Genomic DNA, 26,808 nt, shown 5'->3' with positions numbered 1-26,808 from the left:
ATTATCTCAGAAATACTATTAATTCGTCTTGTGTAGATGATAGGGAAACAACCAATTATCTGGAAACCTAGGTAAATAAAAGTTAAAAAGAATCAAGTTTTTATTCTGCATTTCTTATATCAGCTATAACCCTGGGTAAACACATAGTAGGTGAGGGGACGTGTTCCTTATAAAAGTATTCTAATAAGTGAAAACAAGACTTCTAGTTTCAAGCTGCCTGGCATATAAGGAACTCGGAAGTTTTCACTCCCATCCTCACAAGAAAAATGCTGAACAAACTGAAAAATCAACAACTCTTCTCATCTATCAGAGAACTGAGGTCACAGGGCAAACCACTGCCCCCAAATTGCCGAGACAGACAGGCAGATAAGGAGAACCACAGCTTATCAGAGTAGAAAACCAGGAGCAGAAACTTGCTGGAGCCAGTACCAAGGTAGAGAAACGTATACTGTGATTTAAAAATTGTTGGAGGCTCAATGTGGACAAGGTTGAGAGTCAACACTGTCAGGAGGGCCCAGTCTTACGGTGGCTGGGGGCAGGCCCAGTTTTGTGAGTTTTACCTTCAAGCTACCTACCAGGCTGTCATAGTGAGAATTAAAGAAAAATTCCGTTGTGCTTTTAGCATGGAGAGAAGAAACCAGCCTTTTTTGAAACATAACCATAGCATTCTGTTCTTCTCAACACAGCCTCAATGAAAACTATTTTATCAGAGCCTAAGTGGCTTGGGAAAAAGAAAATATCCAACCTCACCCCTTCCCCATCCTTCCCATCTCATATGGGGAGGGGGCACAAGAAATAACCGAAATGCTTGTGAAGATCACAGGGCAAGAGCACAGGATGATGGAAGGCTTCCCTCCCTCCACACCTTCCCTTCCCACCCTATCTTTAGGGCTCCTGTGTGATAATAGGGATTACAACGGAAAGAACGGTACAGCTCAGGCCTTATTTAAGAAGCCTCTAGGGACCCCAAAGACAACAGGAAAGACAAAAACAAGGAAACTAAAGGAAATTATAGCCTCTAACACCAAAAACAAATGGAAAACACAGCTAACTCCTAGCTAGACAAATATAAAACCTTACATTAAAGGCCCAATTACCTCAGTTCTTTTCATCCAGTATATCATGCCTGGCTTTCAACAAACAAATTACAAGGCATAGTAAAGGACTTCTAGAGTGACAGAGCAAGCGTGAGAACCTAACTCAGTTATAGCAGAGATTCTGGAATTTTCAGACTGAGAATTTACAACTGTGATTAGTATGCCATGGCTCTAATGGAAAAAGTAGACATAATGTCAGAACAGATTGCTAATATAAGCAAAGAGATAGAAACTCTAAGAAAGAATTAAAAGGAAATGCAAGAGTATGTATCCAAAGCAAATAAAATTAGTATGCTGAAGAGATATCTGCACTCTCCTGTTCCTCTCAGTATCCACAATACATGGAATCAACCTAAGTGTTCATCAATGGATGAATGAATAAAGAAAAGGTGGTATATGTACACAACAGAACACTGTTTGGCCTGATAAATAAATCCTGTCATTTGTGACAACATGAATAAACCTAGGTGATATTATACAAAGTGAAATAAGATCCAGAAAAACAAATACTGCATGATCTCACTTATACATGAAATCTAAAAAGTTGACTTCATAGAAGCAGAGATTAGAATAGTGGTTATCAGAGGCTGGCATGTGAGTAGAACTGAGAAAATGTTGGTCAAAAGGCATAAAATTTCAGTTAGATGGGAGGAATAAGTTTAAGAGATCACTTGTACATTATGGTAACTACAGTTAACAACAGTATATCATATGCTTGAAAATTGCTGAGAGTAGATTTTAAGTGTGCTAATCATAAAAATATATGAGGTAATGTATATTAGCTTGATTTTTAGCCATTTCACAACATCTACATATATCAAAGCATTATATAAATGAAAAATATATACAATTTTTGTTCATCAATTATAAACATAGATAAAAAAGTAAATGCAAGAAACAAAATCATTGTAACAGAAATACAGAATACCTTTGATGGACTCATCAGTAGACTAAGCACAGCCAAGGAAAGAATCAATGAGTTTTAAGAAATGTAATAGCAACTTTCAAGACTGAAATGCATAGAGAAAAAGCAATTAAAACAATGGAACAAATTGTCCAAGAACCATGGGAAAATTGCAAAAGATGTAACATATACATAATGGTAATATGAGATGGAGAAACAAGAGAGATGAGAACAGAGAAAATTTTTGAGATAATAATGGCTGAGAATTCCCCCAAATTAATGTCAGACACCAAGCCACAAATCCGGGAAGCTCAGGGAACGCCAAGTAGAATACATGCCAAGAAATCTACATGTAAGCATATCATACCCAAACTGAAGAAATTAAAAGACAAGGGGGAGATATTGAAAGAAGTCAGAGGGTAAAACCACCTCATCTAGTGGGAAGCAAGGATAAAAATTATGTCTGACTTTAGAAACCATTCAAGCAAGAAAACAGTGCAGTGAAATATTTAAGGTGTTTATAGGAATAACGAAAAAGCCTAGGATTCTATACTCAGAGTAATGATCTTTCAAAAGTTACAGAGAAATAAATAACTTTTATAGCCAAACAAAAATGAAAGAGTTTCCTAGCAGGAAATGTTTAAAAAGTTCTTCAGAAAGAAGGAAAATTATATAGGTTAAAAACTTTAATCTAAATAAAGAAAAGAAGATTACTAGGGAAGGAATAAATAAAGGTGAAATAAAGTCTTTCATTTTTCTTTTTCTTAATGGATCTAACAGATAATACTTTGTTCAAAGTAATAATAGTAAACAGTGAATTATGTGGATGTAGCACAGACATAAGTGAAATGAATGACAGCAATTTTATAATGAGTAGGAAGGAGAAACTGTAAACACTCTATTTTAAAACCTTTAAAATGATTTAGTATATTTGGAGATGAACTTGGATTAGTTGTAAATGTATATTGCAAACTCTAGGGCAATCGCTGAAAAACATTTTAAAAGAGTAAAAATTGAGTCAGACAAAATGCTCAACTAAAACCAAATGAGGCAGAAAAAGAATGGGAGACAAAAAAAAAAAGAAACAAAAACAAAGATATTTAATAGAAAACAGTAAGAACCTTGTTAGATATTAATCCAATTATATCAATAATCCCTTTCAATGTCAATGATCTAAATACATCAATTAAAATAGAGTGTCCGAGTGAATAAGAAAATAAGATCCAACTATATGTTGTCTACCAGAAACCCATTTTAACTATAAAAATACAGATAGATAAAAATAATACAGTAGGGAAACGTATGCATGCTAACGCCCATTAAAAGAAAACTGTGGTAGCTATATTAATTTCTGAAGAAATAGACTTCAGAGCAAGAAACATAATCAGGGATAAAAATGTACATCACATCATGATAAAGGGGTTACATCACCCAAACATCCCAATCCTTAGTGTATGTGCACCTAAAAAGAGGCAAAATATTATTATATTTTGAGGACAAATTGATGAGTCTATTCTTATAGGTGGAGACTTAAATATCCTTCTATCAGATAGAAGATCTGACAGATCCAGCAGGGAGGAAACCCGTAAGAACATAGTTGAACTGAACAACACCATCAATCAACTGGATCTAATTGACATTTATAGAATACTTCATTCAACAACAGTAGAATAACACAATCTCTTCAATTTTACATACTTACATTCATGAAAGGGCACATTCTGGATGATAAAACATATCTTGACAAATTTAAAAGAGTAAATGAAAACAAAGTGATACAATAACTATATTAGCTTTTCACAGCACTCAATTAATTAGTGGATACAGGCACTGGGTATCAGTAGTTGGTGACGTCGAAACAGTGAAAACCAGCCACAAGGTGAAAGGCCACAACACAAACAGCGACCTTTCAAAAGGACTGACCTTGAGTTTGATTGAGCCTCTGGATCCCACTGTTAGTTGGTAGAAAATAGGGCAGGGATACATGCTGAGCTACATAACGAGTTTGAAATCCACGCAGTAGAAGACTCTACAGGTAAAAGAGCCCAGACTCAACAGACAAATTGTATATTTAAAAAAAAGGATGGAGGAGTAATCTCAAGATTGATGGAAAGATAATTATATACCATAGAAAGCTGGCAAAATAGACATAGCTATACTATAGGGACTACTATACTCACTTGGATGGTAAGACTATGAAGAAAGGCAAGGAAGTGTCTGTTACAAAAATCAGTATAATATAGTTACATTTACAGGAGGCAATGTAGTTTGGATGGGGCATGATGGAGGGCTTTTGGGGTTGTTGCAAGGTTCTGTTTCTTGACCTGGGTAGTTGTGACAAAGACATTTGCCTTATAATCATAATTAACTAATCTCTACATTTGTTTTGGTCTGGTTTTCTGTTTCATCTTAAAATAAAAAGATAAATAATAAATAAACAAATGCATACATAAATCCAAGGAAAAAAGTTCATGGGGCATGTGTTCTGGAAATTGAGGGAAGAAAATACATATGTAGCGAGGAACAGAATCTCCTGTCTCTGTGTTTTTCTGCACAAATCGCAACCCACCCAGTGGCCATCAGCAAGGATAGTCCCTCCCAATGAGTTTCTCTAGCTTCCAGCTTGCTTGACTGTTTAGTTCCAAGACCAACCACAACTGTCACCCCTGAACAGATGACAAGAGTAGGTATCTGATTGGGGTTATCCAGCCAGTGAAGTGCTTCTCCCTGGATTAGATGTTCAATAGTGCAGCAAAGAATGGAGGCCAGGTACAGCTGGGGTTCGACCACTTCCGGGTGTTCATAGGAGAATAGGGAGGGAGCAATGGTCAGATCCTGCATGTTCTGTCTCTTGTTGAGTGTGTTTTTTGGTCTTTGTGCCTTGTGATATTCTGAATTCTCTCTCTATAATGCTGAATTAATTTTTTCTCCATTTTTAGCATCTTATTATTTGCCTATATTAATTGCCAAGTCATTCAATCTTAAAACCATCAAATTATTACATCTGAAGATTTCTGAGTCAATTTGAGAAGCATCATTATCTTATCCTTATTCTGTGCTCACTGCGCAAATGCTTGGCTATACCGATTTATTACCTAAGCAGTATTCATTATCTTTAAAAAGGACAAACAAAAATTAATCTCAATTTGAAATTTCCACTGTTCTGATAGATGCTATTTCTTCAATGAGCTGGAATTGTAGAATTGAATCCTCTGAGGAAGCCTCAGGTACATGAGTCTTGCAGCTCCAGATACAACCCTCTTCATTCACGGCCAAACAAGTTAAGACTGGCTCTAGGCATGAACATCCTTTGCACAGTTGCTAGAAGTTCACATTTACGTTTTCTGTGTATTGATCACCAAAATTGCAAATTAGTGCCATAATATCAGAGAATCACTAAGTCATGGGTTTTGAATATCTACAGAATCATGGAATCTGAGATCTGCTGAGTCATGATATTTGAAAACTACGTTTGCACACAAGCCTCAATTTGCATTTTCAGGATATTAAAATCAAAACTGCAGAATCCCATAGTCATTCTCTTTGAAAACTTCAGCTTTGATTCAAACATTCTGTGGCTGCCAATTCATAAATTCTAAGAAATTAAGAGTCAGATTGAGATTGTACAATAGCAGACAAATATTCCATTACTAAAGGAAGTCCCTGGAGGGACTAAGATATTCAAAGTGGTGAGAAAGAAATACTAATAATTTGTTCTATGTTAGCTACATATCACTACTTCATATAGGTCCTCCACTGTATGTGGTATTATCCCCATGTTAGAACTGAGGAAACCAAAGCTAGGGATGATTTGATATCAAGTAAGTTCATAGGTGCCAGAGCTAGGACTTCAACTGCACATCTATCAGAAAACTTGATTGACAGTCATGAAAGCATGGAGAGAATGAGAGGATCATGGAAAAGTCAGCCTCTGTCTGGCCAGGGTCCCATCCCAGCTGCGTGCAGAGTCTTCTGATCACCTGTACCCATGCTCCATTCAGGCAGAATAACAAGACCAGACCTTCAGCTAGCTCACAGTGTTTGCAAATATTTTTTGTTGATTTATCTGATGACCAAAGTACCCACACATCCTTACTATTCCCCTTCCCCTGCTTGAATTCTGGGGCTATTCTGGGAAAGGGTCTAGGAGTGAATCCCAAATTTGTGGGTATGCAAGTTACAATCATCTGCTGATATTCAAAAACTCCCCCAAACCTGGCCACATCCAGCCAAGTTAAACCACAATCTCTGGGGAATGGAACTCCAACAGGGGCATCTTTTTAAGCTCTTCAGATGATTGCAATGGGAAGAAAAGTTTGAGAACGATGGGCTTATCCTGTTATTCCTGAAAAACAGTGATGTCATATATGAATCACATAAGGCAGGTTTTTAAAAAGCACTGAATCCCAGACCCAGAACAATGGGATTAGAATCTCTAGGAGGAGGCTGGGCATGGGTGATTATCAAAAGCTCCTCATGCTGATTGGTGAAATTTCTGGAAGGTCAAGGCAGGAGCTCCTTGAATGGTTTAATCCTTTTCATGTGGAACTTTGCAAACTAGGTTTTAGGGCTTTCCTCCCCGTTAGTCAAAAAATCATCTGCTTTCGCTTAACTAGTGAGGATTGGGTTTCTGTCACTTGCAAGTTCTAGAATTGACCAAGCATCCTGGTTTGCTCAGTACTCTCCTGGTTTTAGCTGTGAAAATCCCATGTACCAGGAAACCCTTCAGTCCCAGACAAACCTGGATGGTTTGTCACTCTACCTGTAATCAAAGTATTATGATTATTTTCCTACTAGATTTATTGAGATGTCCACTCTTTATCCTTCTAACCAGTGCTCATAAAACAACCACTACCATGATTAAATTAACTACCTGGAACCCTGAGTACATGCCCCACATATATCCTGAGATGTCATCCCACCCATCACAGGCCCCCATTCTCCCTGCACAACTCGTTCTTCACTCCTGATCCTTACACAACACAATCCCTGAACTCTAATTCACTGACATTCCTAAGTCAGAATCATGCTCTCAACTTTAACTCCGCAAGTCATGTGAGGGGTACATGGCTACCCCACCACATGTGGCTCATAGCCATTGAAAACTGAAGCATGAAGCCCTCCCTCTAGCTATATGTTCATTTTTCATTATTATTTCTTTTTATTTATTTATTTATTTATTTTTGAGACAGAGTCTCGCTCTGTGGCCCAGGCTGGAGTGCAGTGGTGCGATCTCAGCTCACTGCAAGCTCCGCCTACCCAGTTCACACCATTCTCCTGCCTCAGCCTCCTTAGTAGCTGAGACTACAGGCACCCGCCACCATGCCCGGCTAAATTTTTGTATTTTTAGCAGAGACAGGGTTTCACCGTGTTAGCCAGGGTGGTCTCGATCTCCTGACCTCGTGATCCGCCCTCCTCGGCCTCCCAAAGTGCTGGGATTGCAGGTGTGAGACACTGCGCCCGCCCTAGCTATATGTTCTTATGCTTGATTGAGTCTTCTTGATCAAAGTTGGAGCCCACCTTCTAGAAAGTTAAGAAATCAAAGCTGTGATTCCTTGGGGCTTGTTTGCTTCATGGAACAGATTTTCTCACCCAGCTCACGCAAGTGGGAATATATTTTAAGGATTCATTTAAGAAAATGGAAAAAAGGAATCTTAACCATGGGGTGGGTCTTCACAAGAACTCAGAGAAAACTGAGCAACCAAGCTTCACATCCAGGTCAGGAAGCCCAGGCCGGCCACCAGGGAGACTTGAGTGGAATGGTGTCCTGAGTGTCAATGCTGTGGATTGACATCCTCAGCAGTGGGAGTCCCAGGACCTCCACTCCAGGGTTCCGCCAGCAGATCACTCAGCTCTATGCTGTCCGTCCACTCCTCCCTGTGTGGAACCACCTCCCGTTTGCCTACCAAGGAGCTCATTGCTACCAAACTTCTCACTTCAAATTCCAGACAGGTGGAACCTACCTTGCTCAATGGATATCCCTAACCCTGCTAGGGAAAATCTTTCCATTCTAGACCACACCTTAGACCCCTGACTGTTAGTGTGGTTACCTTCAGCCCATCACCAGACTCTAGTCCATCAGCTATGAACTGGGAGTGGGGGTCATGACATGAGTACCTAAGGCTGTCCTCTTAGAAAGGACTATATGGGTGCAACTATGGGGAACCCTGTAATGGGCATGCCTAATAAGATGACAAAATCTTAGCACTGGATGAATCCATGTGGATAACAGAATGCAACTCTAGCCTTTTAGGGATGAATGTAAGGTGCTCTATATTGAAACGAGTCACAGATATTTGAGCTTGGACCTCAGCTTCTTTTTACCAGTAGACCTTGTGCAATTTACATCACCTCTCTGGATCCCATCTGTAAAATTTCAGATGAGAAAGCTTGCCTATTGTGTTTGTCATGAAGATTAATTTAATATAGTCTCCATAAGCACCTGGCATACAATGGAGACTTCATAACTACTAGTTTCCAGTGTGGACTTAGGCACTTCATTCTCCCGTCTCTTTGTCCTCAGCCGTCACGATGCATCATGACACAGCACAACGAGGGCTCTTCAATCAACTATCAGTTCTAGTTTGGATGGAACACAAGCTGGTTGGATGTGGGCACCCAGCAGCCCTCTATCAATCTCCAGTCTCTTATGTAATCCGAGCACATGATTTGAGATCTTCTACCTTTACCCCAGATCATCAATCTCAGGGCTAATGGAATATAGAAAAACGCTTTTCCCTGGAAGATCACTAAAAGGTCAGAGTCTCATTTCCCCCTGATAGATTTTCTGTCATATTATATAGTAATGTTCCATTGGGTGGCAAGATTACTGTCATCCTGAGAATAATGGTCATCCCTGTAGCTATATTATCCAACTCTCCAACTGGGCTGTGAATTTCTCCACAGATGACTTTTTAGTCACTAGCCTCCAATTTGTAATTGGTTTTGTTTTCTAAAATTACAGATGGGCTGGGCACAGTGGCTCATGCCTGTAATCCCAGCACTTTGGGAGGGTGAAAAGGGTGGGTCACCTGAAGTCAGGAGTTTGAGACCAGCCTGGCCAACATGGTAAAACCCCATATCTACTAAAAAATTACAAAAATTAGCCAGGCGTGGTGGGGCACACTTGTAATCCCAGCTACTTGGGCGGCTGAGACAGAAGAACCGCTTGAACCCAGGAGGCAGAGGTTGCAGTGAGCCAAGATTGCACCACTGCACTCCAGCCTGGGTAACAGAGCAAGACTCTGTCTCAAAAAAAAAAAATCACAGATGAACAAAGTTAACTATATTCCCCAGTTTTTGGCACACTTAACATCAGGTCTGTACAAAGTTCCCTTTTTTCTTTCTTTTCTTCCCTCCTTTCCCTTCCTTCCTTCCTTCTTCCCTCCTCCCTTCTACTCCTCCTATTTCTTTCTTTTTCTTTTCTTTCCCTCCTTCCTTCCTTTCCTTCCTTCTTTCCTTTCTGTTAGTTATTTAATCCATGAATCCTTTTCCCATTCCACTCCCTACCCTGACCTTTACAATGTACACACATTGTATCTAAAGAGAATCTTTTCAAACCATTTTTATACATTCACTTAAATGTATGTATGATATAGAGTAGTTGTGTGTTTATGTGATTAATGCAAATAATGCTTTATTAGCCACAAATAAGTGGGTATCTATAAATCTAATTCTCTGCGTGGACCGCTGCTGAGAGCTAAACAGTGCAACACACATCCTCATCCATTTCTGTAAGGAAGGCTTTCAGGTTAGCCCCAGCTCTTTGCTCTCATAACCAAGGCTGAATGCATCACTTTGTAGTGGTCTCTCTGTGCTTACCACTGAGATTTTCTTTGTGGGATACAGCCTGGAGGAGAATTCCCAGGTTAGATGGCATACACATACATAATTGTTAACGATTGCCCTCCAGAATGGCTTCACTAGTTTTCAATTTCCAAAGTAAACAAAGGTTTCCATTTCTCCACATCCTCACTAGGATTTAACATGATCAAATTTTCTAATTTTGCCACTCTGATGTCAGTACGGCAGTATGATGTTTGGAGTTGCATGTCTCAGATAATTAGTGAGGTTAAGCCTACATGCATTCATTTAGCACGTATTCTGTCTGGTTTTCCACCTGAAGAGCTTTCTCATGTCCATGGTCCATTCTTTTTCTATTGGATGGTTGCCTTTTCCATACTGATTTGCAGAAGTACTCTGCGAGTTTTGGGCACTTAAAAGAATAGACCTCCATCTGTTATCTGTATGTTAACTTTACCTTGGCTACACAGAAACAAATTCTGAATGAGTGATGTCCATCAATCCTTCCTTTCAGTGTGTGTGATTCTTGGGTCTTGTTAAGGAGGATTTCTCCATCTCAATTCACAGAGGTATTCTGTATCTTGACCTGTTAGCTTAGCAGATTTACTTTCTTTATAGAATTGTAACTTATTCAATATTATTTTTTATACACACGTAAGGTAGGAATCCAGTTTCATTTCTCTCAGTGGGTACTCAGTCTGTTTATGCAACACCATTTACGCAGTAATAAATGAATCCTCGTGAATGGTAATGCAACCACCATCATACACTCTATCCCTGAATACATGCGTGGCTCTGCCTGCACTGCCCAGGCTATTCTATTGCTCCTGTTCTAGTAGCACATTGCTTTTTATTAAAACAGTTTTGTATGTGTTGCTTTAAGGTAGGATAAGTGTCCAAACTTATGCTTTATTTTCAGAATTTGTTTAGTAATTTATAAACTTCTATAGCCATTGTTTTAATTTTCCTTAAAGAAGATTATTACAAAAATGAAGCCTGGTTATCAAAAGGAAGATTATTATGTAGACTGCTGTCTGGCAAAGTTATGCCCCAAAATTAAAATGCAAATAAATGGAATATCAATGAAGGGAATTGACATAAATGTACTAGATTTTTTAATTATATGAAACTTCTTTTAAACATGACAGATTAAGCCTATATTTAAAATTTCACTGAAATCAGAATAAAGAGAAAAAATAAAGCATCAGTGGAAAAGGACAGAGCAAATAAGATGACATAAGAGGTGTTACAAACTTTTAAAAGTGAGAAACTCCATTAGTTTACTTTCACACTTTCAAAAGTTTGTAACATCTCTTAATGTTACAAAAGAAGTCCACAGAAAGCTAAGTGCCTATGGGGAGTGAGGCCAAGGAATAAAGCAGGATGCTTTTAAAAAGCATGCAGAAAAAAATTCTTGGAAATTAAAAAAATGTGATGGGAAAAACAAAATATTTGATTGAAGGGCCAGAAGATAAGAGTGGAATTGTTCTCTCAGAAACAGCAAAACAACAAACCAAGTATACGGGGAAATAATACCTCTGGAAGGGCCAATATCCAAATAATCACAGTTCTGAAAAGCAAGGACAGATATAAAGGAAGAAAAATGACAATGAAATAATACTAGAAAGTTTCTCAGACTCTCAGGGCATGAGCCTCCAGATTGAAAGGTCCTACTGCACACCTGACATGGTGTAAGATGTGGAATCGCATGAAACTAACCACTGTGGTATTTTGGAATATGAGGAGAAGGGGCAACCTTATGGATTTTAAAAAGACAAATAAAAAACGTGACTCATGGAAATGACCTCAGACAATAAACAATGCCTTGACCTTCCTACTAAAGAAAAAATATTTCCAATCCAGACTTCTGTATAACAGTCAGTCGATCTCATATGGGGACACAGTGAAGATGCTTTCAGATAGGCCTCAAAGCGTGTGATTGCTGATTTTTGTGCACGCTTCCTTAGAAGTATTTGCTATACTACAATATGACAGTAATAGAAGAAACAGGTAAGTATGGGACCAAAAAAATTTCAGAAAACGACCAAAGAAGAATCCCCAGGACGATGAAAAGAGAAAACTCTAGGATGACAATTGGACATTTTAGCCACAAGAGCACAAGTAAACCAGATTAAGAATTCCATTTGAAGAGTATCTGGGGGGAAAAATGGGATATTATTAAAGGCTTGGAAGTACTCTCCTCTTAGAGAGTGAAGTATTTATTTTATACACATTTGAAAAACAATTTGATTTAAACATTTTTGACAACAATTTTATGAACAGCTATAGAGGACTAAGTGTAAAATTCTTAATAGATACAAAGATACAGTTAGATAGATGAAGTAAGTTCCAGTATTTGACAGTATAGTAGAAAATTATAGTTAACAATAATTTATTACATATTTCAAAATAGCTGAAAGATTTATACTCCCAACATGCACAAAAAAAGATAAATGGTTGGGGTAATGGATATCCTGATTGCCCTGATTTGATCATTACACATTGTATACAGGTATCAAAATGTCACATGTACCTCAAAATATGTCCAACCATTATACGCCAAGTTAAAAAAAACTAGATGAAGTAAAAAATTTTATGAAAAAACTTAAAATAACAAATTTGGTACCAAAAGAAAGAAAAATGTTATAAAGGCCAATAACAAATAAAAATATTTAAATGGGGATCAAATTTTCTCCTTGCCCAGAAGCTGCCAACCCAGACACTATTACATGGGTAAATTCTACCAAACTCTCAAAGAATGTGTAACCCATATTTTAAATAATCTGTTACGGAAAACAGAACTTGAAGATAAGCTTCCAAACTCATTTAATGAAGTCAGTTCATAACCTTGGTACCAAAACAGAGCAAGTAAATTACAAGCAAAGAAAATGACAGACCGATTTCACGGGCGAACATACACTCAGAAATCAGAAATGGAATAATGGAGTAGGCTAACTAAACCCAAGAGTGTATTTTTAAATTAATGAAACAAAATGATTGTGAAGCATTTATACCAGGAAAGCAAGAACGCCATCAGAAATGATTCAACATCAGATTATTTTATTATCAGAAAAATCTACCAGTGTACATTTTTTATGAGTGCAGATAAAGAAGAAACTCACATGGTTTTCTTTTTCTCAATGCATTCTTACAATCAGCTTTACAGTTAAATGCTATTTGCATTGAAAACCCATAGAAAAAGAGACTCAACAGACAAGCTGTAAGAACAACCAAGAGAATCTAGAGACATTTCCAGATCCAAGACCAGCATATAAAAATGAATGGTATCCCTTGAAACCAGTAATAACTGTTAAGAAAATGTAATAGACAGTAAGATTCAATTTACAATAGAAACAAAATCTCTAAAACATGTAGAAAAATACAACAAAGAAATTCATGCAATCTGTACGGAAAAGAAAATCACACTATTAAAGAACTGTTCTTTCTTCATTAAACTTTAACAATTTTGGCATAATTTTAGATTCATATGTAATTGTAAGAAATAATATGGAGATATGCTGTGTAGGCTTTGCCTAGTTTCTCCCAATGGTAACATCTCAAAAGAGATTAACATTTGAGTCAGTGGACCGGGAAAGATGGACCCACCTACCCTCAATCTGCAATGGGCACATTTTGTTTTGCATTGGGTCTCACAAAATTACATGGCAAGCCCTGTGTGACGGTTGATATTGAGTGTCAACTTGATTGGATTGACGGATGCAAAGTATTGATCCTGGGTGCGTCTGTGAGGGTGCTGCCAAAAGAGATTAACATTTGAGTCAGTGGACTGGGAAGGGTGGACCCACCTACCCTCAATCTGCAGTGGGCACCATCTAATCAGCTGCCAGCACGGCTAGAATAAAGCAGGCAGAATTTGGAAGGACTTAGCTTTCTGAGTCTTCTGGCCTTCATCTTTCTCCTGTGCTGGACGCTTCCTGCCCTCCAACATCGGACTCCAAGTTCTTCAGCTTTTGGATTCTTGGACTTACACCAGTGATTTGCCTGGGACTCTCAGGCCTTCAGCCACAGACTGAAGGCTGCAGTGTCGGCTTCCCTACTTTTGAGGTCTGGGGACTAGGACTGGCTTCTTTGCTCCTCAGCTTGCAGACGGCCATTGTGGGGCTTCACCTTGTGATCGTGTGAATCAATACTCCTTAATAAACTGCCCTTTATATATACATCTATCCTATTAGTTTTGTCCCTCTAGGGAACCCTGACTAACACACCCTGCCAATGGCTACTTTCTGGACATCCCCAGAAGGCCAACTTTTGAAAGCAGTTGGAATTGGGAAGGATTTGCTCATTCTTTTTTTTTTTTTTTTTTTTTTGAGACGGAGTCTCGCTCTGTGGCCCGGGCTGGAGTGCAGTGGCCAGATCTCAGCTCACGGCAAGCTCCGCCTCCCAGGTTCACGCCATTCTCCTGCCTCAGCCTCCCGAGTAGCTGGGACTACAGGCGCCCGCCACCTCGCCCGGCTAGTTTTTTGTATTTTTTAGTAGAGACGGGGTTTCACCATGTTATACAGGATGGTCTCGATCTCCTGACCTCGTGATCCACCCGCCTCGGCCTCCCAAAGTGCTGGGATTTGCTCATTCTTAAAGCCAGGGAAAGCCAGAAGGTCTCAGTAAGGACAGCAGAACAGACAAGGTCCTGAAAACACTCAGTAACAATCAGCAAACCTCCCTTCAGGACAAAGCCCCACAATGGGAGGAAACTGGAAGGTCAGAGTTCAAACTGAACTGGATGGGGATAACAAAAGAGAAAAGGGAAATTAAAGTCCAGTTATGACTGGGGAGGGGAATAGAGTCAGACTCCTAAAAAGCAAAATGCCATGTTTTCTAACACTTTCTCAAAATGACAGGTCACTTGTATCAGCAGTCACAATTCAATCAGAGAAGCAGCACCCCTAGCATGTCTGTGTGCATGTTTGTGTGTATGACTGTGTAACAGCAAATCTTAGGAGCTGGTTCACCAGCCTTTGAGAAGCTGTTATATTTGCCTCTGGAACTGCAGTCTGGAGTTCACAGCGAGGCAGTTAGCCAGGAAGGGAAGATGTTTGTACAGTGGGGAAGAGCAGCAGCAAGCAGGAACGCACAAGCACATGTTGGAACCTTATGAGGATGGGCTGACATCCAGGTCAGACTGGCTGCCCCTGACATTAGTGGAAGTGGTATCCTGCAGAAGCTGTGGCTCTGTGTCACGGAGCTAAACACATGCTTGGCCCAGAAGATGCAGAAGCTGAAGGAAGATCCAGTGGAGGATGAAGCCCAGCCACTGCTTCACACCAAGGAAGTGAGTCAGCAGATCAGTTCCAATACCTGTAAGCTCCAAAATGGCTGGCGTCCCATGTCTTCCTTCCAAAGCTCCCACAAAAACCTCTCTAGTCTAACCAAAAAAATACAGTGAAGGGAATTCTGAAAAACAGTTTGGCCTTGTCAAATAGGCACATTACAAAACTACCACAGTACTGGAGAGCTGTGATATAAGAAATGCTTCTAAATCATGTCCCCATTCTGAAAATTTAGAAGAATTACAATTTCATGTAAAGTTAGTAAAAGGGAAATAAATCAAAGGAATACAAACATTCTATGGAAAAAACTGTTAAATACTTGCCAGAAAGACATTTTGATGAAAGGATTAAAAGTCTGCCAACAGAGGGATACACTTTGGTTGTTTAGAGAAAGCTATATCCTATAACTTTTAATATAATTGTCTAACAAAATAGGCGCAAAAAACAAGAGAACAGTGTAAATTAAATGATAGAATTCAGGGGCTGGGCGCGGTGGCTCACGCCTGTAATCCCAGCACTTTGGGAGGCCGAGGTAGGCAGATCACGAGGTCAGTAGATTAAGACCATCCTGGCTAACACAGTGAAACCCTGTCTCTATTAAAAATATAAAAAATTAGCTGGACGTGGTGGTGGGCACCTGTAGTCCCAGCTACTCTGAAGGCTGAGGCAGGAGAATGGCGTGAACCCAGGAGATGGGAGGTTGCAGTGAGCCGAGATCATGCCACTGCACTCTAGCCCGGGCAACAGAGCGAGACTCCATCTCAAAAAAAACCCAAAAAAACAAATTATAGAATTCAGGGAAAAATAAATTTAAAACCACAATTTTGTAAATAAACACAAGAGCAATGCAAATAATCACAACATAATGTCTTAAAAAAGTGGAAGAAGAGAGGACAGTTTAAAAAAAAAATTTTAAAGATATGCCAAGAATTTGAGCAAAAGTGATAATATAAAAGACTACCACCCCAACCACAAAAACCACAACATACAGGTCTAAGAAGAAATCCCAAATAAAGGAATAAAACAAGTACTAAGAATGGCATTTTGTTGAAAAAAATATTTTATAAACAAGAGATTTGAAACAATGAAATAATAAATTGCATACCTGGGAAAGTCAACTCAAAACAACCAACACCAAAATACAACACCAAAATATTTAGGGGAGAAAAGGAAAAAAGTGATGTAAAACAAAGGGAAAATTAGCTTATCGTCAGACTTTCAAGAGAAGCATTTTGTGCCAGAATAAAAGGAATATTACAAAGATATTCAAATTTTAAAAAATGAGTCAAGGATTTTATATCCTAACAAACTGACTTTCAAGTATAAAGGGAGCAAATTGTCATCAATATGGAATAACATAGAGAATATTTTCCATGGGCGCTTTCTTCGTAATGTACTGAGAATGAGGTTTAGATAATGAACATTACTGGACAGACAGTGGCATAAAGACTGACTGAGCATTAAATATATATTTCCATGGAGAGCTAAGATGAAATCTGCAGTATGAGGGAGAGTAGAGCATGTAATAGTTATATGCTTTGACAATGGGCGGACAGCAGAATGTTCTAAAAAGGGAAAGAAAAAATGGAAAAAGCATCTGCGAAACAATTTTTAAATGCTTCTCTATAATCATGTTGGTGACAATGTTGCTATTGCTACTCTGCTTATGTTTTGTTTGAAATATGAGACGAAGAAAATAAGCAATACATGTGTTATTTGAATCCCCGGGGCCCTTCAGAACCAGGACTTTTCGGAGCTGCAAGTGTGAAATAGAAAAGATTAAGTAAGCACTCTGCAATCCTGAATTTGAACTCATAAGATATTTTTCATAGATAGATAGATAGATATCCTAAATCTGTCCACTGAAGAGGCCCAAAAATAACATTTGGAACTAAAAGTTACCAGAGCTCCTTAGAGAAATGGTTGAAATGGCTAATTCTAGGTCTGGGGTGGGAAATATAGAAAATGAACAGAGGAGCTCAGAATATCATCATACAACAGAGAGTGAGGGCACCAGCCAAGACCAATAGGGTTGTGCTAAAGGAACTTGGGAGTCAACCTGCAGAACAGGCGCTCATCAAACCACAGGACAACTTGAGGATCAGTAAGGATAATGACCGTAATCAAAACACACCAAACAGGTGACGTGACTCTGTGAACTCATAATGATACACTGTATTAGTCCAGATACACCAATATAGAATTAAATGTGAAAGGATTTTATTGCAGGAAAAGACCTTGTGGGAAAAAAGTAGGGTGCATGCTAGAGAAGTCTAGAGATCTATCAGACTGCAATGTATATCTGATCCCAAGTGAAGGAGAGAGGGAGGAAAGGTGGCATGGAAGAGTCTTGGACTGCCAGGAAAGAAGGTTCAGCAGGAGCACTGGGAGCCCTTGAGCTCAAGTTGGTTGTCTGCTAGCAGAGTTCAGCATCTCTTAGGAACAGTTTTCCTGGGAACAAGCAGCAGGATGTTGTGAGACACGGCCTTATCACAAATACTGGGATGGATTTTGTAGCTCCATAGCTGTGACTCTTGAATTATGCTATCTGAAGTTGGCGGTTTGCACGGACACCTGGACACACACACACACACACACACACTCCTACCTGATTAGTTAACTTTATAGGATGCTAAGGGACCAGGTATCTGTGTTAAAATCTCATAAATAAAGGGAACATGTATACTTCCTTTCCTGTGCAAACTACCACTTGGAAGCTAATGGCAGATGTGTGGATATCTTTAAAGGAAGAGGGAATGACAGAACTGGAGCATTACCACTTTGCAACACCTACAAATTAAACAAATCTAAGCAGTGCCATCTAAGAATCTATTGCTACCAATCACAAAAAGAGGAAAGATAAGGCCAGGCACGGTGGCTCATGCCTGTAATCCCAGCATTTTGGGAGGCCAAGGTGGGCAGATCACCTGAGGTCAGGAGTTTTGAGACTGGCCTTGCCAACGTGGTGAAACCCTGTCTCTACTAAAAATACAAAAATTAGCCGGGGTGGTGACAGGTGCCTGTAATCCCAGCTACTCGGGAGGCGGAGGCAGGAGAATCACTTGAACCCAGGAGGCAGAGGTTGTAGTGAACTGAGATTGCGCCATTGCACTCCAGCCTGGGCAACGAGAGCGAAACTCTGTCTCAAAAAAAAAAAAGAAGGAAAGGTAAATATATATTGTGTGCTCTTGACAATAAACACAATGAACACAACAGCACCGATGGAGTAATCTTCCTCCCCAAAGTGAAATCCGAATCAGATTAAGTTTATAGACTCAACTACTAATCTGCAGGAAATCTAGAGGATAAGTGAAATGTTAAACTCTACCATGGGAATGCAATCAGCAAAATCTTGACTCTACAGGATTGGTTTCTAAAATGAAAAACACTTTCAGTTTAGGAAGATACAGAGAAATTTTTAAAAATCAGGCTAACCTAAACTCACTGTTTGGGGCTCTTCAACTAGATAACAAAACAATAATCAAAAGTAATAAGGGGATTTCCACAAAAGCTAGAGCAGGAGTTAGTCTTGTTAGGGGAGGATGGTGTTGCTTTGGGAAGGTGGCCTGAACCTTCTGTGGTTGCTGCCAAGTTCTCTCTAATTTATGGGTGGAGTAAAAGGGAGTTTATTTTGTAATAACTCATTAAGTAGTATACTTGGTCTAAATTGTCTTCTGTTTTCCTATTATTTTGACAATAAAAAATACACAATTCAAATGGAAAATAAAGACATTTATAGACATATGATGGCAGAGAGCTTACCATACAAAGACACTCACTAAACAGTAAAGATATATGTTTATAGAAAGAGAAAACATAGAGGGAAATAAAGTGAATTAAGAAACCATATATTGATAAAACTAATTAACTATGCCTATATAAATTATATTGGTAATCTTAAGTAAATAGCAGGTATAAAAAGTAACTTTCTATCTGGGCGTGGTGCCTCACACCTGTAATCCTAGCACTTTGGGAGGCTGAGGTGGGTGGATGGTCTGAGCTCAGGAGTTTGAGACCAGTCTGGGAAACACGGTGAAACCCCGCCCCTAGTAAATACAAAAAATTAGCCAGGCATGGTGGCGTATGCCTGTAATCCCAGCTACCTGGGAGGCTAAGGCAGGAGAAATGCTAGAACCTGGGAGGTGGAGGTTTCAGTGAGCCGAGATCACGCCACTGCATGCTAGCCTGGGTGACAGAGTGAGACTCCGTCTCAAAAAAAAAAAAAAAGGAAAATTAACTTTCCAGATCTAGTTCCAGGGAAGACGGGGTAAACACACACCAACCTCCTTTCCTACCAAATACAACTTATAAAACCTAAACAGAATGCATAGGCAGCACTTTGGGAACTCTGCAAAATAAACATCAGTAGGCTGATCAAAGGAAACCATCAGAGTTCAAAATACACATGAACTGCTGGTGAGTTTAATCTTTTTTTCCTTGAGTATTTCCCAGTCTGGATTCACTGCAGTTAGAAAACCAGAACTGCGCACTGTGGTGCAGAAATAGAAACAGCAAACTCTCTAGCTCAGGCTCAAAGACCAGAAAAGGGAAATGTAGAGAAAGACAGAGAAATCCCCCATTTTTTCTCCCCATTTCCTCAGTTCCTGCACCCTAGCCCCAGGCAGTTGTATAATGTGGGTAGCAGGAAGAGCAAAAACAGCCAGCAATGGAAAAACTGAAGGAGTTAAGTATCCAAGACAGGGAACCTCCCTCTAGCATTTGGTGTGGCTATAGTTCCAAGAGGGCAGTCAATCCCAGGTGTTTTCATTTTTCTTTCTGTTCTGCACTGCGTGGGCCCGGTGTAGACTGTAATTATGGAACTGAGCAGTTTTTGGCCAGAGGACTGAAAAAGGGAAGGTCAGGAAACCAGAAAGTACGGGAGAGATAGCAGAGCGTGAGCTTGGGAAAGTGACCCCAAAAAGCTGTTTATCAGCTCGTGGACTCACCTCTGACCTGTACATTCACGGTCCTGATCATCATCAGCATACTAAAGACTCTGAGAACTCAGATAGCCAATAGACCTTTGCTCATTTTCCTAGTTGACGACTAAGTGCTACAGATCTAGAACAAATGTGAATATTACTGAAAGGCTTGGAAAACTGGCCTGATACGGTAACCACAGCCTACAGAAGGCTAAAACATAAATGTTTAATAAATGTGTTAATAAACACTTACAGGATTTGAACAAAATTCAAACAAGAAGGGTCTCACAACATAATATTCAAAATGCACAGTATAAAATCCAAAATTATTTTGCATTTGAAGAATAAAACAGAAAAACCTTCAAATTGCATTAGAAAAGACAAGCAACAGACATCAGTGATAGATGTTGGCATTATCTAACACAGCTTCAAAGTGGTATTTAAAAATGCTCAGATAAGCAAACTTCTCAAACTTACGACTTGATTTTTCTGTTCATACGTTTCCATTGAAAAAATGACAAAATGAAGCCTTCTGACAGGGAAATATCAAGTTAGATAACTTCCCTGGTTAATTTTTCTAATAACTTTAGGAGAAAATATATACATAACACAAAGCTTACACTCCTTCAAAATATAGGAAATGGGGAATAATCTCCAACTTATTTTATGAGGCCAGCATAATCTTGATACCAAAATCTTAGAAGCTTATTATTAAAATAAGAAAATATGAGGTATGTTTCCTTTGATAAAGATAAATGTAAAGTTCTAAGGAGATAATTGCAAAACAAATTCAACAATACTTTTAAAATAATAACGTACTATAACCAAAGGTGTTACTTTTCAGAATTGCAAGATGGGAAGGAATGGGTAGACAGCATGTCTATAACTCATTCCTCCAGCCTCTGAGGCAGTTTTATTTGTGACCCCAACTCCTAGCAAAGGACGGCTGGTGAAACATACCAGCTACACCATAAGCGAAACTTCAGCAGGGGTTGCTAGGTACAGACTACTGATCCAGGAGCACTTTCAGGACGCAATATCTGGCTTGTCTATAAAATTGGTTATAAATAGATCTGCAATGTATGGGCCACAGTTCTGCATTGGACAATAGAAGTTAGTCATGTAGCCAGTACAGGGCTGCCTGCCTTGGAGGATATAAAAGCTGAGTGATAACTAAACCTAGTTGCTTTCTTGTGCTAACTTGTCCTCTATGCAGTTTGTACTCCTCACTCTGAAGGCAGAATTCACTCTGGGTAGAAAAAGGAGACACAGAGAGCTGAGTCTGAAGAGCTCAGTGTCTCCCAGATATTGACGTGGTGCATGTTGCTGCTTTTGCTTGCATCTTTTACTAATCATTAGTGAAGCTTGGTGCTGAACACGACTTGAATTTCACATAAATCTGATCAATAATGTAGGCCTTTGTATTGTGTATAGGGTTAACTCAACAACAAAAAGTCATTGCAATTCAAAATACTAACAAAAAAGGATAAAAACAATCTCATCTTAATAGACGCTTTATAAAAATGTAACTATACTCATTTGTGATTTTTAAGGATTGTTACCTGAGTAGTAATAGAAGGGAATTTCCTCCTTGTGAAAAGGTTTACCTAAAAAATAATATAACAAAACAGAACAACCAAAAACCACAGCTAACATTTTACTTAGTGGCTTTTGTGGGTTGAATTATGTATCCAACAAAAGATATGTTGAAATCCTAGCCCGTAATACCTATGAATGTGACTTTATTTAGAAATAGGGTCTTCGCAGATGCAATCAAATTGAGATGAGGACATTAAGTTGGGGCCTAATCCAATATAACTGGTCTCCTTATAAGAACAGGGAAATTTGAACATAGACACACAAGGAGAACAACATGTGAAGATGAAGGCAGAGATGGGAGAGATATAGCTGCCAGCCAACCACCACCAGAAACTGCGAAGAGAACAAGGAAAGTTCTCCCTGGAGTCTAAGGGGCAGCATGCTGACATCTTGATTTCAGACTTCTAGCCTCCGGAACTGTAAAACAATACATTTATATGTTTTAAGCCACCGAGTTTTCAGTACTTTGTTATGGAAGTGCTAGGAAACTAATACAGTGGTAAATTACTGAAAGGCTTCTCTCTGAGACCAGAAATGAGACAAAGCAGTATGCTATGACTTCTACTCAGTATTGAGTTTGATGGTCCCAGCTAGTGTCATAGTGAGTGAAACAGGCCAAGAAAAAGAAATGGATGAATAAGGATTGGGAAGGATAATCTACAGAAAAACCATTATAATCAATAGGAGAGTTTAGAACTTCATTGGATACAAGAGGAATATGCAAATATCATGTATATTTTAATACATGCAACAGTTTTAAAATTAAATGTAAAAAATCTGTCATTTTAATAGCATCAAAAGACACCAATGTCTAAGAATAATTCTGATGAAAGTGCCAAAATACCTATGTTGAAGACTACAAAATATTATTGTTAGAAATTAAACAAGATCTAAATAAATGGAAGAAAACATCATGTTTGTATATTAGAGGACTCAGTAAAGACATCAATCCTTCCCAAGTTGATCTAAAAATTCAGTAGAATCCCAGTAAAGTTAATATAAAATAAATTATTTTATTCTATTAAAATGAAAAGGGTCAAGGATATTCAAGACAATCTTAAAGAAATATTAAAAAGGTGGAAAATTCACACTGCCATGTATAAAGAGCTACTATAATGCTATAGTCATTAAGAGGGTGTGATGCTGGCGCAAGTCTAAGCAAATGGACTAGACCCACATATACACTGTTACGTGATGCACAAAGGTGACATGGCAATGCAAGGAGAAAGACTGCTTTTTCATTAAGTGGTATAGAGTCAATTTAATATTCATATAAGACAATGAATCCCTATTCCCACCATACTTCATAGCATATGCAAAATTTAATTCTAGATGGGTGAAAAATCTCAACATGAAAGGTAAGACCATAAAACTCTAGGAAAACATAGGATGTTATCTTCACGACCTTGGGGTAGACAAAGAGATCTGAAGTGCAACACAAAAAATGCAAACTGTGATTGGAAATGTTGATAAATTGGACTACACTAAGATTAAGAATATCTGTTCACCAAAAGATACCATTAAGAAAGTTAAATGAAGCCAGAGTTCTAAAAATTATGTTCAATATAGATGTCTGACAAAGGACTCATTCTGAATGAAGAATTAATTCCTACAAATAAATAAGAAAAAGGCAGACAACACATTAGAAAAATGGACAAAAGACCTGAAAAATCACTTCACAAAGGATATCCAAAATAACAATAAACACATGAAAAGCTGCTCCACTTCTTTAGTCATCAGGAAAATGCAAATTAAAAGCCACATTGAGATCAAATTACCCATAAGCCTAAAAAATCTGAAATTAAGTCAAAGACAAGTGGATGAATTATGTGAGGCAACTAGATCACTCATACATTGTGCTGGGAGAGTAATTAGAACAAATATTTTGAGAGATTGACAATATCTAAGAATAGTATATATCTAGAAAATACTGTGCTGTTTTGGAAACAGAAAAGCACAATTTGAAGTAAACCATTGGTCAAAGAAGAAATCACAAAGAAATTATAAAATATTTTGAACTGGAGGTTATGAATATAGAACATATCAAAATTAGGAGGAGGCAACTAAAGTATTGTTCAGATGGAAATCTGCATATAATAAATGCTTACATTTGAAAAGAATCTAAAATCAGCAACCTCAGTTTACACTTTAAGAAGTTTGTAAAAAATGAGCAAATTAAACCCCAAATAAGTAGAAGATAATAAGAAACACAAGAATAGAAATCAATGAAATTTTTAAAAAAATAAAATTAAGAAAATTAAAGCAAAAAGTTGTACCATGAAAAGATTAGTAATATTGTTAAACCCTAGTTAAGGGTAACCAAGAACAGGAGAAAACACAAATTCCTTGAAACAGTAACGAAGAGGAGGTATCACCACATGGCCTATACATATAAATAAGGTAATAAAGGCACATAATAAACAACTTTATGTCAATAAATGCAGTAACTTAAATGAAATAGACAAATTTGTAAACAAACAAAAAACAATTTAGCAAGTTTTTCCCAAGAAGAAATAGAAACTGAATTGTACTACGTATCTATCAAAAATTGGGTTAACATTAAGGAAATATTCTTTCCACAAAAACTCCAGACACAGATAGTTTCATCAGTTTCATCAAACATTTAAGAAACAAATTATATCTTGCACAAACGATTTCAGAAAGTAGAGGAGGAGGAAGCATAAGATCTACCAAAATTAGATGACAAAATTACAAGAAATGAAAATGATAGAGCAATATCCTTCACGGATATACATAGAAAATTCTTTTAAAATCTACTAACAAATTAAATTCAGCGGTAATCAAATCCATGACCGAGTGAATTTGTGGTGTGATGTCTTTTGTCAAATTGAAAAGTTCTCAGAATTTACTCTTTGAATAGTGCTTCTGTCTTACATTCACTCTCTATTTAATGAAGGGATCCTTTATATCTGAAAGACCTGGGGAGGAGAGTAGCCACCCAGCAAAGTCATCTGAACTTTTTGACTGTGGTGTGAGGGACAAAGAAACTTTCACTGTGGTAAGCCAATGAGAATTGAGGGTTATCACTGCGACGGACATCACCCACTATGATAAACAGCTTTACCATTTTAAACGTACACATTTTATTCATTTTTATTACTTTTATTTATTTATTTATTTTGAGATGGAGTCTCGCTCTGTTGCCCTGGCTAGACTGCAATGGCGTCATCTCAGATCACCGCAACCTCTGCCACCTGGGTTCAAGCAATTCTCCTGCCTCAGCCTCCTGAGTAGCTGGGATTACAAGTGTCTGCCACTATGGCCGGTTCATATTTGTATTTTCAGTAGAGACGGGGGTTTGGCCACGTTGGCCAGGTTGGTCTTGAACTCCTGACCTCAGGTGATCCACCTGCCTCAGCCTCCCAAAGGGGTAAGATTACAGGCGTGAGCCACTGCACCTGGCCACACATTTTTATAGTTTATTTTTCAGTGTCCTATTATTTCCAATTGTGAGGCACACATTTTCCTGTTTACTCTGCCTGACTTTCCCTAATTGATGATGGCCTAGGATGATGAGTTTGTTTCCTTGAATGGTTTATATTTTTTTATTTTGAACTTATTTTCATGAATATTGTGATTTGGGGGCATTTTTTTGGAGTCCCATGTGTGTAAAGTTACTAAATCTTCCTCCAGAGGAATTCTTGAATTCTAAACCATATAATACGCATTTGGACTCCACACCTAAGCCTAATGCACTTTTTTTTTGGTTTTTGAATGTGTAATTGTCTTTTTCCCCTTATCCGGAGCCCAAGCAGAAAACATGCTTCCTTCCACTTCCCTGGCTAATGGCTGGGGTTTTCTGGTCTTTTTTACACTAGAAACGAGATTACACCCATCTCTGGATTTATGTGAGTATCTCCGTTCCAGTTCCCCACCTCTCACAGGCCCCAAGCCCAAAGTCACCTTACCTCCTGAGAGTGTTAACATTTCCCTCTTACCCATAGAAGCCATATTTTTGGTATGCCCAGGCATGTATTCATATCCTGCTGTTTTATTCGCTGTCTTCTTGCGTTGGGAATGGGAGTAAGGGTAGGACCTGTGTAGTCCGGTCAGCTCTATTCCGAGAATGTTCTGCGCTTTTCTTCATTTCACAAATGAAAAACCTGAGTCCCATAGATGGGAGTCAATACAACCAAACTCACAGACCTACCTAATGGCACAAAGGAGACTGAAGTTTATTTATTTATTTATTTTATTTATTTATTTATTTATTTTTGAGGCAGAGTCTCGCTCTGTCGCCCGGGCTGGAGTGCAGTGGCCGGATCTCAGCTCACTGCAAGCTCAGCCTCCCGGGTTCACGCCATTCTCCTGCCTCAGCCTCCCAAGTAGCTGGGACTACAGGTGCCCGCCACCACGCCCGGCTAGTTTTTTGTATTTTTTAGTAGAAACGGGGTTTCACTGTGTTAGCCTGGATGGTCTCGATCTGCTGACCTCGTGATCCGCCCGTCTCGGCCTCCCAAAGTGCTGGGATTACAGGCTTGAGCCACCGCGCCCGGCCCGAGAGTGAAGTTTATTTGCCAACTTCCAACAGTCCTACATTGTAAGCTGAGCGAGTGGATTGCGCTTGTAGGTCCTCCAGGTGCCTAGCGGAGAACAGAGGACAAATAAATACTTGCGAATTACTTGTCCCACCTGAAAATGATCTCTAAGTTTCTGATATTACGGGGTGCAATGGAGGTAAGGCAGCAGTTCCGGTTTCAGGAATGTGATCCTGATAGCCATACTCAAGAAAAACTCAACTCCCTTGGCCCCATGGGCTCATGCTCTTCTAGTAGGGAAGACAGGGCTCTTAGGTCCTTTCAGCCCTTGTAGAAGAGTGGTACAGTGCCATGACCAGTGGTGGGGATGCGCCAGTGAGAATCTTTTAACTAATACTTCATGGGCTTTCTCTATTCTGCTTCTGGGTTTTATTTCCCTTCTTCTCATTCCCCCTTTACCAACAACTAATCCTCTGTAGATAATTTCTTCACCAAGTGCCTGCTTTGTGGTGTCCAGACTGCTAGAAGTGGTGGGGGGACTCAAGAGCCAGATGAAGCTAAGGGCACGCCTGTCTGCTCTCCAGGCACCCCTGGCGTCCCTTTCTCCCGGCAGAACGACTGCTGTCCTTTGAGGTGAATCCAGTTCAGCTGTCACCTCTTCCATGAACCCTCCTCCAGAAACAGCTGCGTGGCCCA

This window comes from Trachypithecus francoisi, unplaced genomic scaffold (genome assembly GCF_009764315.1).
Source record: "Trachypithecus francoisi isolate TF-2019V2 unplaced genomic scaffold, Tfra_2.0 Lachesis_group3, whole genome shotgun sequence".
Classification (NCBI taxonomy): domain Eukaryota; kingdom Metazoa; phylum Chordata; class Mammalia; order Primates; family Cercopithecidae; genus Trachypithecus; species Trachypithecus francoisi.
The sequence above is the reverse complement of the archived record's forward strand: the minus strand, read 5'-3'. Positions refer to the sequence as shown.